Source organism: Neovison vison, chromosome 6 (genome assembly GCF_020171115.1).
Source record: "Neovison vison isolate M4711 chromosome 6, ASM_NN_V1, whole genome shotgun sequence".
Lineage (NCBI taxonomy): Eukaryota > Metazoa > Chordata > Mammalia > Carnivora > Mustelidae > Neogale > Neogale vison.
The window spans coordinates 134,641,548-134,654,587 of NC_058096.1; positions in this window are offsets into that span (position 1 = coordinate 134,641,548).

Genomic DNA, 13,040 nt, shown 5'->3' on the forward strand with positions numbered 1-13,040 from the left:
CCTAAAAGACAAGCAGCACCAGCAGCCCACAGAACCGACTCTGATTGCCCAGCGACTGCTGTGCTTTCACAGAGGTTTTCAGCATGGCGCGAACCGCACTTCGCTGCTGCTTCCTCAGCAAGGCTGTGGGCGTTTGCTCTGTCGCGTCAGGGAAGAATAGCTGCTGAGAGCTGGTGCCTCTTGGGCCTTGCTTTCCCGGGCTTCATGTTCGTGCCCTGGGTTCACCCTGCCAAGACGAACGAAGCAGACACAGCCTCGACCCTGCGGCAGCGTGCATGGCCTAGGATGGCACTCTGTTCCATGCCATCTCCGGGCGTGGGCAAGGCCTGCCTTTTAGCTCTGGCATTCAGGTGGACAGGGCACTAGGCCAGTGCCTTTACGAGCCGAGAGGAGACGTGACAGGATCACAGCACACCGCCCACGCCCTGCGATGGGTAGTCATGGATAACTGTCCTCCTTCTCCGGGACACCCCCTGCCTCCGCCAATGCTGCCACATCCTGGAGCAAGATGACATCTGACTGCCCGTTCCACCAGGAGCTGTTTCTGCGAGTTCAGGGCCGGGAGCCTGCTGGTATGCCCACGTCTGCCCTATGGACAGGTGGCCAAGGAGCTGCTCTCCTCTTGGGCCCAGAGACACAGGACAGGCCTGCCTTCTGCCCAGACTCTTTCCTCAGAGTGGAGCAGGCGGGTTTGCCCTAGTCGTCCGCTCGTGTCTCCTTAGCAGCCAGGCTTCATTCTCTCCGCACAGGGAGAGGCAGAAACTTGTCCTGCCACAAGCCCACTGTTCCTGCCAGGGCAGGCTCTCCTGCTTCAAGACAGTTTCCAGACAACAAGGCCAATGGCCCCTTCTCTTCATCCCAGAGAGTTTGCTGCACTTTCCCATGATATGCTCCTCGAGAGCCCAGTGACAGACGTGTCCCTTTCCTTAAGCCTCTTTGGACAGGTGCAAGCACGATTCTCCCTCAGACAGCGGGTTTACAGGGTCATAATCATTTCGCTCCATGAGGGTTTATTACAACGTGCTGTGAGGACTAGCTCAGTAAAGCATTAGCAGCATCCCACAGACCCGACTCTGAGTTTCCAAAGAAAGCTGTGCTTTCCCAGACGGGTTGCCCCGGAAAAAGAGGATTTCGCTCTAGGCGGGATTTATACATGGAGCTGTGGAGACTAGCTCAGGCAAGCATTTGCAGCATCCAAGAGAAGAGACTCTGAGTTTCCATGAAAGCTGGGCTTTCACAGTGGGGATGCCCCGGGAAAGATGATTTCGCTCTATGCGGGTTCTATACAAGGAGCTGTGGAGACTAGCTCAGGCAAGCAGCAGCAGCAGCATCCCAGAGACCCGACTCTGAGTTCACAAAGAATGCTGTGTTTTGCCAGAAGGAAAGCCTGGGCAAAGAGGCTTTTGCTTTATGTGGGTTTCTCCCACCGTTCTACAAATACTAGGATAAGGCAAGCAGCACCAGCAGCCCACAGAACCGACTCTGATTCCGAGAGACTGCTGTGTTTTCCCAGAGGTTTTCACCATGGCGCGAACCGCACATGGCTGCTCCTTCCTCACAAAGGCTGTGGGCGTTCGCTCTGTCGCGTCAGGAGAGAATAGCTGCGGGAGAGCTGGTGCCTTCTGGGCCTTGTTTCCTGGGCTTCATGTGCGCGCCCTGGGTTCACCCTGCCATGCTGAACTAAGCAGACATAGCCTCGACCCTTCAGCAGAGTGCGTGGCCTAGGATGGCACTCTGCTCCAATGCCATCTCCGGGCGTGGTCAAGGCCTGCCCTTTTGCTCTGGCGTTCAGTTGGACAGGGCACTAGGCCAGTGCCTTCCCCAGCGAGAGGTGACATGACATGTTCACAGCACACCATACACGCCCTGTGATGGGGAGTAATAGGTAACTGTCCTGCTTCACCGAGTCACACCCTGCCTCCGCCAATGCTGCCACATCCTGGAGCAAGATGTCATCCGACTGCCCGTTCCTCCAGGAGCTGTTTCTGCGAGTACAGGGCCGGGCCCCTGCTGGTATGCCCACTTCTGCCATATGGGCTGGTGGCCAAGGAGCTGCTGTCCCCTTCGGTCCAGAGGCACAGGACAGGCCTGCCTTCCGCCCAGACACTTTCCTCAGAGTGGAGCAGGCGCGTCTGCCCTAGTCGTCCGCTCTTGTCTCCTTAGCAGCCAGGATTCATTCTCTCCGCACAGGGAGAGGGGCACACTTGTCTTGCCACAGGCCCGCTGTTCCTGCTTGGGCAGGCTCTACTGCTACACGACCGTGTCCCGACAGCAAGGCCAATGGCTCCTTCTCTTCATTCCCGAGCAGTGTGCTGCACTTTCCCATGACATGTCCTCGGGAGCGCAGTGACAGACGTGTCCCTTTCCTTAAGCCCCTTTCCACAGGCGCAAGCACGTTTCTCCCTCAGAGAGAGGGGATGCCCGGTCAAAGATCATTTCGCTCCATGAGGGTATATTACAACGTGCAGTGGAGAATAGCTCAGGCAAGCAGCAGCAGCATCCCACAGACCTGGCTTGAGTTCCCAAAGAATGCTGTGCTTTCCCAGAGGGGATGCCCCGGAAAAAGAGGATTTCGCTCTATGCGGGTTTTCATACAACGTACTGTGGAGACTAGCACAGCCAAGCTGTAGGAGCATCCCACAGACCTGACTCTGAGTTTCCAAGGAAAGCTGTGCTTTCCCAGAGGAGATGCCCCGGAAAAGGGGATTTCGCACTATGCGGGTTTTATACAAGGAGCTGTGGAGAGTAGCACAGGCAAGCATTAGCAGCATCCCACAGACCCGACCCTGAGACTCCAAGGAAAGCTGTGCTTTCCCAGAGGGGATGCCCTGAAAAGAGGATTTCGCTCTATGCGGGTTTTATACAAGGAGCTGTGGAGACTAGCTCAGGCAAGCAGCAGCAGCATCCCACAGACCCGACTCTGAGTTCCCAAAGAATGCAGTGCTTTCCCAGATCGGATACCTGGGCATCGAGGTTTTCATTCTATGCGGATTTCTCCCACCATGCTCCGAAAGCTAGCCTAAAAGACAAGCAGCACCAGCAGCCCACAGAACCGACTCTGATTGCCCAGCGACTGCTGTGCTTTCACAGAGGTTTTCAGCATGGCGCGAACCGCACTTCGCTGCTGCTTCCTCAGCAAGGCTGTGGGCGTTTGCTCTGTCGCGTCAGGGAAGAATAGCTGCTGAGAGCTGGTGCCTCTTGGGCCTTGCTTTCCCGGGCTTCATGTTCGTGCCCTGGGTTCACCCTGCCAAGACGAACGAAGCAGACACAGCCTCGACCCTGCGGCAGCGTGCATGGCCTAGGATGGCACTCTGTTCCATGCCATCTCCGGGCGTGGGCAAGGCCTGCCTTTTAGCTCTGGCATTCAGGTGGACAGGGCACTAGGCCAGTGCCTTTACGAGCCGAGAGGAGACGTGACAGGATCACAGCACACCGCCCACGCCCTGCGATGGGTAGTCATGGATAACTGTCCTCCTTCTCCGGGACACCCCCTGCCTCCGCCAATGCTGCCACATCCTGGAGCAAGATGACATCTGACTGCCCGTTCCACCAGGAGCTGTTTCTGCGAGTTCAGGGCCGGGAGCCTGCTGGTATGCCCACGTCTGCCCTATGGACAGGTGGCCAAGGAGCTGCTCTCCTCTTGGGCCCAGAGACACAGGACAGGCCTGCCTTCTGCCCAGACTCTTTCCTCAGAGTGGAGCAGGCGGGTTTGCCCTAGTCGTCCGCTCGTGTCTCCTTAGCAGCCAGGCTTCATTCTCTCCGCACAGGGAGAGGCAGAAACTTGTCCTGCCACAAGCCCACTGTTCCTGCCAGGGCAGGCTCTCCTGCTTCAAGACAGTTTCCAGACAACAAGGCCAATGGCCCCTTCTCTTCATCCCAGAGAGTTTGCTGCACTTTCCCATGATATGCTCCTCGAGAGCCCAGTGACAGACGTGTCCCTTTCCTTAAGCCTCTTTGGACAGGTGCAAGCACGATTCTCCCTCAGACAGCGGGTTTACAGGGTCATAATCATTTCGCTCCATGAGGGTTTATTACAACGTGCTGTGAGGACTAGCTCAGTAAAGCATTAGCAGCATCCCACAGACCCGACTCTGAGTTTCCAAAGAAAGCTGTGCTTTCCCAGACGGGTTGCCCCGGAAAAAGAGGATTTCGCTCTATGCGGGATTTATACATGGAGCTGTGGAGACTAGCTCAGGCAAGCATTTGCAGCATCCAAGAGAAGAGACTCTGAGTTTCCATGAAAGCTGGGCTTTCACAGTGGGGATGCCCCGGGAAAGATGATTTCGCTCTATGCGGGTTCTATACAAGGAGCTGTGGAGACTAGCTCAGGCAAGCAGCAGCAGCAGCATCCCACAGACCCGACTCTGAGTTCACAAAGAATGCTGTGTTTTGCCAGAAGGAAAGCCTGGGCAAAGAGGCTTTTGCTTTATGTGGGTTTCTCCCACCGTTCTACCAATACTAGGATAAGGCAAGCAGCACCAGCAGCCCACAGAACCGACTCTGATTCCGAGAGACTGCTGTGTTTTCCCAGAGGTTTTCACCATGGCGCGAACCGCACATGGCTGCTCCTTCCTCAGCAAGGCTGTGGGCGTTCGCTCTGTCGCGTCAGGAGAGAATAGCTGCGGGAGAGCTGGTGCCTTCTGGGCCTTGTTTCCTGGGCTTCATGTGCGCGCCCTGGGTTCACCCTGCCATGCTGAACTAAGCAGACATAGCCTCGACCCTTCAGCAGAGTGCGTGGCCTAGGATGGCACTCCGCTCCAATGCCATCTCCGGGCGTGTTCAAGGCCTGCCCTTTTGCTCTGGCGTTCAGTTGGACAGGGCACTAGGACAGTGCCTTCCCCAGCGAGAGGTGACATGACATGTTCACAGCACACCATACACGCCCTGTGATGGGGAGTAATAGGTAACTGTCCTGCTTCACCGAGTCACACCCTGCCTCCGCCAATGCTGCCACATCCTGGAGCAAGATGTCATCCGACTGCCCGTTCCTCCAGGAGCTGTTTCTGCGAGTACAGGGCCGGGCCCCTGCTGGTATGCCCACTTCTGCCATATGGGCTGGTGGCCAAGGAGCTGCTGTCCCCTTCGGTCCAGAGGCACAGGACAGGCCTGCCTTCTGGCCAGACACTTTCCTCAGAGTGGAGCAGGCGCGTCTGCCCTAGTCGTCCGCTCTTGTCTCCTTAGCAGCCAGGATTCATTCTCTCCGCACAGGGAGAGGGGCACCCTTGTCTTGCCACAGGCCCGCTGTTCCTGCTTGGGCAGGCTCTACTGCTACACGACCGTGTCCCGACAGCAAGGCCAATGGCTCCTTCTCTTCATTCCCGAGCAGTGTGCTGCACTTTCCCATGACATGTCCTCGGGAGCGCAGTGACAGACGTGTCCCTTTCCTTAAGCCCCTTTCCACAGGCGCAAGCACGTTTCTCCCTCAGAGAGAGGGGATGCCCGGTCAAAGATCATTTCGCTCCATGAGGGTATATTACAACGTGCAGTGGAGAATAGCTCAGGCAAGCAGCAGCAGCATCCCACAGACCTGGCTTGAGTTCCCAAAGAATGCTGTGCTTTCCCAGAGGGGATGCCCCAGAAAAAGAGGATTTCGCTCTATGCGGGTTTTCATACAACGTACTGTGGAGACTAGCACAGCCAAGCTGTAGGAGCATCCCACAGACCTGACTCTGAGTTTCCAAGGAAAGCTGTGCTTTCCCAGAGGAGATGCCCCGGAAAAGGGGATTTCGCACTATGCGGGTTTTATACAAGGAGCTGTGGAGAGTAGCACAGGCAAGCATTAGCAGCATCCCACAGACCCGACCCTGAGACTCCAAGGAAAGCTGTGCTTTCCCAGAGGGGATGCCCTGAAAAGAGGATTTCGCTCTATGCGGGTTTTATACAAGGAGCTGTGGAGACTAGCTCAGGCAAGCAGCAGCAGCATCCCACAGACCCGACTCTGAGTTCCCAAAGAATGCAGTGCTTTCCCAGATCGGATACCTGGGCATCGAGGTTTTCATTCTATGCGGATTTCTCCCACCATGCTCCGAAAGCTAGCCTAAAAGACAAGCAGCACCAGCAGCCCACAGAACCGACTCTGATTGCCCAGCGACTGCTGTGCTTTCACAGAGGTTTTCAGCATGGCGCGAACCGCACTTCGCTGCTGCTTCCTCAGCAAGGCTGTGGGCGTTTGCTCTGTCGCGTCAGGGAAGAATAGCTGCTGAGAGCTGGTGCCTCTTGGGCCTTGCTTTCCCGGGCTTCATGTTCGTGCCCTGGGTTCACCCTGCCAAGACGAACGAAGCAGACACAGCCTCGACCCTGCGGCAGCGTGCATGGCCTAGGATGGCACTCTGTTCCATGCCATCTCCGGGCGTGGGCAAGGCCTGCCTTTTAGCTCTGGCATTCAGGTGGACAGGGCACTAGGCCAGTGCCTTTACGAGCCGAGAGGAGACGTGACAGGATCACAGCACACCGCCCACGCCCTGCGATGGGTAGTCATGGATAACTGTCCTCCTTCTCCGGGACACCCCCTGCCTCCGCCAATGCTGCCACATCCTGGAGCAAGATGACATCTGACTGCCCGTTCCACCAGGAGCTGTTTCTGCGAGTTCAGGGCCGGGAGCCTGCTGGTATGCCCACGTCTGCCCTATGGACAGGTGGCCAAGGAGCTGCTCTCCTCTTGGGCCCAGAGACACAGGACAGGCCTGCCTTCTGCCCAGACTCTTTCCTCAGAGTGGAGCAGGCGGGTTTGCCCTAGTCGTCCGCTCGTGTCTCCTTAGCAGCCAGGCTTCATTCTCTCCGCACAGGGAGAGGCAGAAACTTGTCCTGCCACAAGCCCACTGTTCCTGCCAGGGCAGGCTCTCCTGCTTCAAGACAGTTTCCAGACAACAAGGCCAATGGCCCCTTCTCTTCATCCCAGAGAGTTTGCTGCACTTTCCCATGATATGCTCCTCGAGAGCCCAGTGACAGACGTGTCCCTTTCCTTAAGCCTCTTTGGACAGGTGCAAGCACGATTCTCCCTCAGACAGCGGGTTTACAGGGTCATAATCATTTCGCTCCATGAGGGTTTATTACAACGTGCTGTGAGGACTAGCTCAGTAAAGCATTAGCAGCATCCCACAGACCCGACTCTGAGTTTCCAAAGAAAGCTGTGCTTTCCCAGACGGGTTGCCCCGGAAAAAGAGGATTTCGCTCTATGCGGGATTTATACATGGAGCTGTGGAGACTAGCTCAGGCAAGCATTTGCAGCATCCAAGAGAAGAGACTCTGAGTTTCCATGAAAGCTGGGCTTTCACAGTGGGGATGCCCCGGGAAAGATGATTTCGCTCTATGCGGGTTCTATACAAGGAGCTGTGGAGACTAGCTCAGGCAAGCAGCAGCAGCAGCATCCCACAGACCCGACTCTGAGTTCACAAAGAATGCTGTGTTTTGCCAGAAGGAAAGCCTGGGCAAAGAGGCTTTTGCTTTATGTGGGTTTCTCCCACCGTTCTACCAATACTAGGATAAGGCAAGCAGCACCAGCAGCCCACAGAACCGACTCTGATTCCGAGAGACTGCTGTGTTTTCCCAGAGGTTTTCACCATGGCGCGAACCGCACATGGCTGCTCCTTCCTCAGCAAGGCTGTGGGCGTTCGCTCTGTCGCGTCAGGAAAGAATAGCTGCGGGAGAGCTGGTGCCTTCTGGGCCTTGTTTCCTGGGCTTCATGTGCGCGCCCTGGGTTCACCCTGCCATGCTGAACTAAGCAGACATAGCCTCGACCCTTCAGCAGAGTGCGTGGCCTAGGATGGCACTCCGCTCCAATGCCATCTCCGGGCGTGTTCAAGGCCTGCCCTTTTGCTCTGGCGTTCAGTTGGACAGGGCACTAGGACAGTGCCTTCCCCAGCGAGAGGTGACATGACATGTTCACAGCACACCATACACGCCCTGTGATGGGGAGTAATAGGTAACTGTCCTGCTTCACCGAGTCACACCCTGCCTCCGCCAATGCTGCCACATCCTGGAGCAAGATGTCATCCGACTGCCCGTTCCTCCAGGAGCTGTTTCTGCGAGTACAGGGCCGGGCCCCTGCTGGTATGCCCACTTCTGCCATATGGGCTGGTGGCCAAGGAGCTGCTGTCCCCTTCGGTCCAGAGGCACAGGACAGGCCTGCCTTCTGGCCAGACACTTTCCTCAGAGTGGAGCAGGCGCGTCTGCCCTAGTCGTCCGCTCTTGTCTCCTTAGCAGCCAGGATTCATTCTCTCCGCACAGGGAGAGGGGCACCCTTGTCTTGCCACAGGCCCGCTGTTCCTGCTTGGGCAGGCTCTACTGCTACACGACCGTGTCCCGACAGCAAGGCCAATGGCTCCTTCTCTTCATTCCCGAGCAGTGTGCTGCACTTTCCCATGACATGTCCTCGGGAGCGCAGTGACAGACGTGTCCCTTTCCTTAAGCCCCTTTCCACAGGCGCAAGCACGTTTCTCCCTCAGAGAGAGGGGATGCCCGGTCAAAGATCATTTCGCTCCATGAGGGTATATTACAACGTGCAGTGGAGAATAGCTCAGGCAAGCAGCAGCAGCATCCCACAGACCTGGCTTGAGTTCCCAAAGAATGCTGTGCTTTCCCAGAGGGGATGCCCCAGAAAAAGAGGATTTCGCTCTATGCGGGTTTTCATACAACGTACTGTGGAGACTAGCACAGCCAAGCTGTAGGAGCATCCCACAGACCTGACTCTGAGTTTCCAAGGAAAGCTGTGCTTTCCCAGAGGAGATGCCCCGGAAAAGGGGATTTCGCACTATGCGGGTTTTATACAAGGAGCTGTGGAGAGTAGCACAGGCAAGCATTAGCAGCATCCCACAGACCCGACCCTGAGACTCCAAGGAAAGCTGTGCTTTCCCAGAGGGGATGCCCTGAAAAGAGGATTTCGCTCTATGCGGGTTTTATACAAGGAGCTGTGGAGACTAGCTCAGGCAAGCAGCAGCAGCATCCCACAGACCCGACTCTGAGTTCCCAAAGAATGCAGTGCTTTCCCAGATCGGATACCTGGGCATCGAGGTTTTCATTCTATGCGGATTTCTCCCACCATGCTCCGAAAGCTAGCCTAAAAGACAAGCAGCACCAGCAGCCCACAGAACCGACTCTGATTGCCCAGCGACTGCTGTGCTTTCACAGAGGTTTTCAGCATGGCGCGAACCGCACTTCGCTGCTGCTTCCTCAGCAAGGCTGTGGGCGTTTGCTCTGTCGCGTCAGGGAAGAATAGCTGCTGAGAGCTGGTGCCTCTTGGGCCTTGCTTTCCCGGGCTTCATGTTCGTGCCCTGGGTTCACCCTGCCAAGACGAACGAAGCAGACACAGCCTCGACCCTGCGGCAGCGTGCATGGCCTAGGATGGCACTCTGTTCCATGCCATCTCCGGGCGTGGGCAAGGCCTGCCTTTTAGTCTGGCATTCAGGTGGACAGGGCACTAGGCCAGTGCCTTTACGAGCCGAGAGGAGACGTGACAGGATCACAGCACACCGCCCACGCCCTGCGATGGGTAGTCATGGATAACTGTCCTCCTTCTCCGGGACACCCCCTGCCTCCGCCAATGCTGCCACATCCTGGAGCAAGATGACATCTGACTGCCCGTTCCACCAGGAGCTGTTTCTGCGAGTTCAGGGCCGGGAGCCTGCTGGTATGCCCACGTCTGCCCTATGGACAGGTGGCCAAGGAGCTGCTCTCCTCTTGGGCCCAGAGACACAGGACAGGCCTGCCTTCTGCCCAGACTCTTTCCTCAGAGTGGAGCAGGCGGGTTTGCCCTAGTCGTCCGCTCGTGTCTCCTTAGCAGCCAGGCTTCATTCTCTCCGCACAGGGAGAGGCAGAAACTTGTCCTGCCACAAGCCCACTGTTCCTGCCAGGGCAGGCTCTCCTGCTTCAAGACAGTTTCCAGACAACAAGGCCAATGGCCCCTTCTCTTCATCCCAGAGAGTTTGCTGCACTTTCCCATGATATGCTCCTCGAGAGCCCAGTGACAGACGTGTCCCTTTCCTTAAGCCTCTTTGGACAGGTGCAAGCACGATTCTCCCTCAGACAGCGGGTTTACAGGGTCATAATCATTTCGCTCCATGAGGGTTTATTACAACGTGCTGTGAGGACTAGCTCAGTAAAGCATTAGCAGCATCCCACAGACCCGACTCTGAGTTTCCAAAGAAAGCTGTGCTTTCCCAGACGGGTTGCCCCGGAAAAAGAGGATTTCGCTCTATGCGGGATTTATACATGGAGCTGTGGAGACTAGCTCAGGCAAGCATTTGCAGCATCCAAGAGAAGAGACTCTGAGTTTCCATGAAAGCTGGGCTTTCACAGTGGGGATGCCCCGGGAAAGATGATTTCGCTCTATGCGGGTTCTATACAAGGAGCTGTGGAGACTAGCTCAGGCAAGCAGCAGCAGCAGCATCCCACAGACCCGACTCTGAGTTCACAAAGAATGCTGTGTTTTGCCAGAAGGAAAGCCTGGGCAAAGAGGCTTTTGCTTTATGTGGGTTTCTCCCACCGTTCTACAAATACTAGGATAAGGCAAGCAGCACCAGCAGCCCACAGAACCGACTCTGATTCCGAGAGACTGCTGTGTTTTCCCAGAGGTTTTCACCATGGCGCGAACCGCACATGGCTGCTCCTTCCTCAGCAAGGCTGTGGGCGTTCGCTCTGTCGCGTCAGGAAAGAATAGCTGCGGGAGAGCTGGTGCCTTCTGGGCCTTGTTTCCTGGGCTTCATGTGCGCGCCCTGGGTTCACCCTGCCATGCTGAACTAAGCAGACATAGCCTCGACCCTTCAGCAGAGTGCGTGGCCTAGGATGGCACTCTGCTCCAATGCCATCTCCGGGCGTGGTCAAGGCCTGCCCTTTTGCTCTGGCGTTCAGTTGGACAGGGCACTAGGCCAGTGCCTTCCCCAGCGAGAGGTGACATGACATGTTCACAGCACACCATACACGCCCTGTGATGGGGAGTAATAGGTAACTGTCCTGCTTCACCGAGTCACACCCTGCCTCCGCCAATGCTGCCACATCCTGGAGCAAGATGTCATCTGACTGCCCGTTCCTCCAGGAGCTGTTTCTGCGAGTACAGGGCCGGGCCCCTGCTGGTATGCCCACTTCTGCCATATGGGCTGGTGGCCAAGGAGCTGCTCTCCCCTTCGGTCCAGAGGCACAGGACAGGCCTGCCTTCCGCCCAGACACTTTCCTCAGAGTGGAGCAGGCGCGTCTGCCCTAGTCGTCCGCTCTTGTCTCCTTAGCAGCCAGGATTCATTCTCTCCGCACAGGGAGAGGGGCACACTTGTCTTGCCACAGGCCCGCTGTTCCTGCTTGGGCAGGCTCTACTGCTACACGACCGTGTCCCGACAGCAAGGCCAATGGCTCCTTCTCTTCATTCCCGAGCAGTGTGCTGCACTTTCCCATGACATGTCCTCGGGAGCGCAGTGACAGACGTGTCCCTTTCCTTAAGCCGCTTTCCACAGGCGCAAGCACGTTTCTCCCTCAGAGAGAGGGGATGCCCGGTCAAAGATCATTTCGCTCCATGAGGGTATATTACAACGTGCAGTGGAGAATAGCTCAGGCAAGCAGCAGCAGCATCCCACAGACCTGGCTTGAGTTCCCAAAGAATGCTGTGCTTTCCCAGAGGGGATGCCCCAGAAAAAGAGGATTTCGCTCTATGCGGGTTTTCATACAACGTACTGTGGAGACTAGCACAGCCAAGCTGTAGGAGCATCCCACAGACCTGACTCTGAGTTTCCAAGGAAAGCTGTGCTTTCCCAGAGGAGATGCCCCGGAAAAGGGGATTTCGCACTATGCGGGTTTTATACAAGGAGCTGTGGAGAGTAGCACAGGCAAGCATTAGCAGCATCCCACAGACCCGACCCTGAGACTCCAAGGAAAGCTGTGCTTTCCCAGAGGGGATGCCCTGAAAAGAGGATTTCGCTCTATGCGGGTTTTATACAAGGAGCTGTGGAGACTAGCTCAGGCAAGCAGCAGCAGCATCCCACAGACCCGACTCTGAGTTCCCAAAGAATGCAGTGCTTTCCCAGATCGGATACCTGGGCATCGAGGTTTTCATTCTATGCGGATTTCTCCCCCCATGCTCCGAAAGCTAGCCTAAAAGACAAGCAGCACCAGCAGCCCACAGAACCGACTCTGATTGCCCAGCGACTGCTGTGCTTTCACAGAGGTTTTCAGCATGGCGCGAACCGCACTTCGCTGCTGCTTCCTCAGCAAGGCTGTGGGCGTTTGCTCTGTCGCGTCAGGGAAGAATAGCTGCTGAGAGCTGGTGCCTCTTGGGCCTTGCTTTCCCGGGCTTCATGTTCGTGCCCTGGGTTCACCCTGCCAAGACGAACGAAGCAGACACAGCCTCGACCCTGCGGCAGCGTGCATGGCCTAGGATGGCACTCTGTTCCATGCCATCTCCGGGCGTGGGCAAGGCCTGCCTTTTAGTCTGGCATTCAGGTGGACAGGGCACTAGGCCAGTGCCTTTACGAGCCGAGAGGAGACGTGACAGGATCACAGCACACCGCCCACGCCCTGCGATGGGTAGTCATGGATAACTGTCCTCCTTCTCCGGGACACCCCCTGCCTCCGCCAATGCTGCCACATCCTGGAGCAAGATGACATCTGACTGCCCGTTCCACCAGGAGCTGTTTCTGCGAGTTCAGGGCCGGGAGCCTGCTGGTATGCCCACGTCTGCCCTATGGACAGGTGGCCAAGGAGCTGCTCTCCTCTTGGGCCCAGAGACACAGGACAGGCCTGCCTTCTGCCCAGACTCTTTCCTCAGAGTGGAGCAGGCGGGTTTGCCCTAGTCGTCCGCTCGTGTCTCCTTAGCAGCCAGGCTTCATTCTCTCCGCACAGGGAGAGGCAGAAACTTGTCCTGCCACAAGCCCACTGTTCCTGCCAGGGCAGGCTCTCCTGCTTCAAGACAGTTTCCAGACAACAAGGCCAATGGCCCCTTCTCTTCATCCCAGAGAGTTTGCTGCACTTTCCCATGATATGCTCCTCGAGAGCCCAGTGACAGACGTGTCCCTTTCCTTAAGCCTCTTTGGACAGGTGCAAGCACGATTCTCCCTCAGACA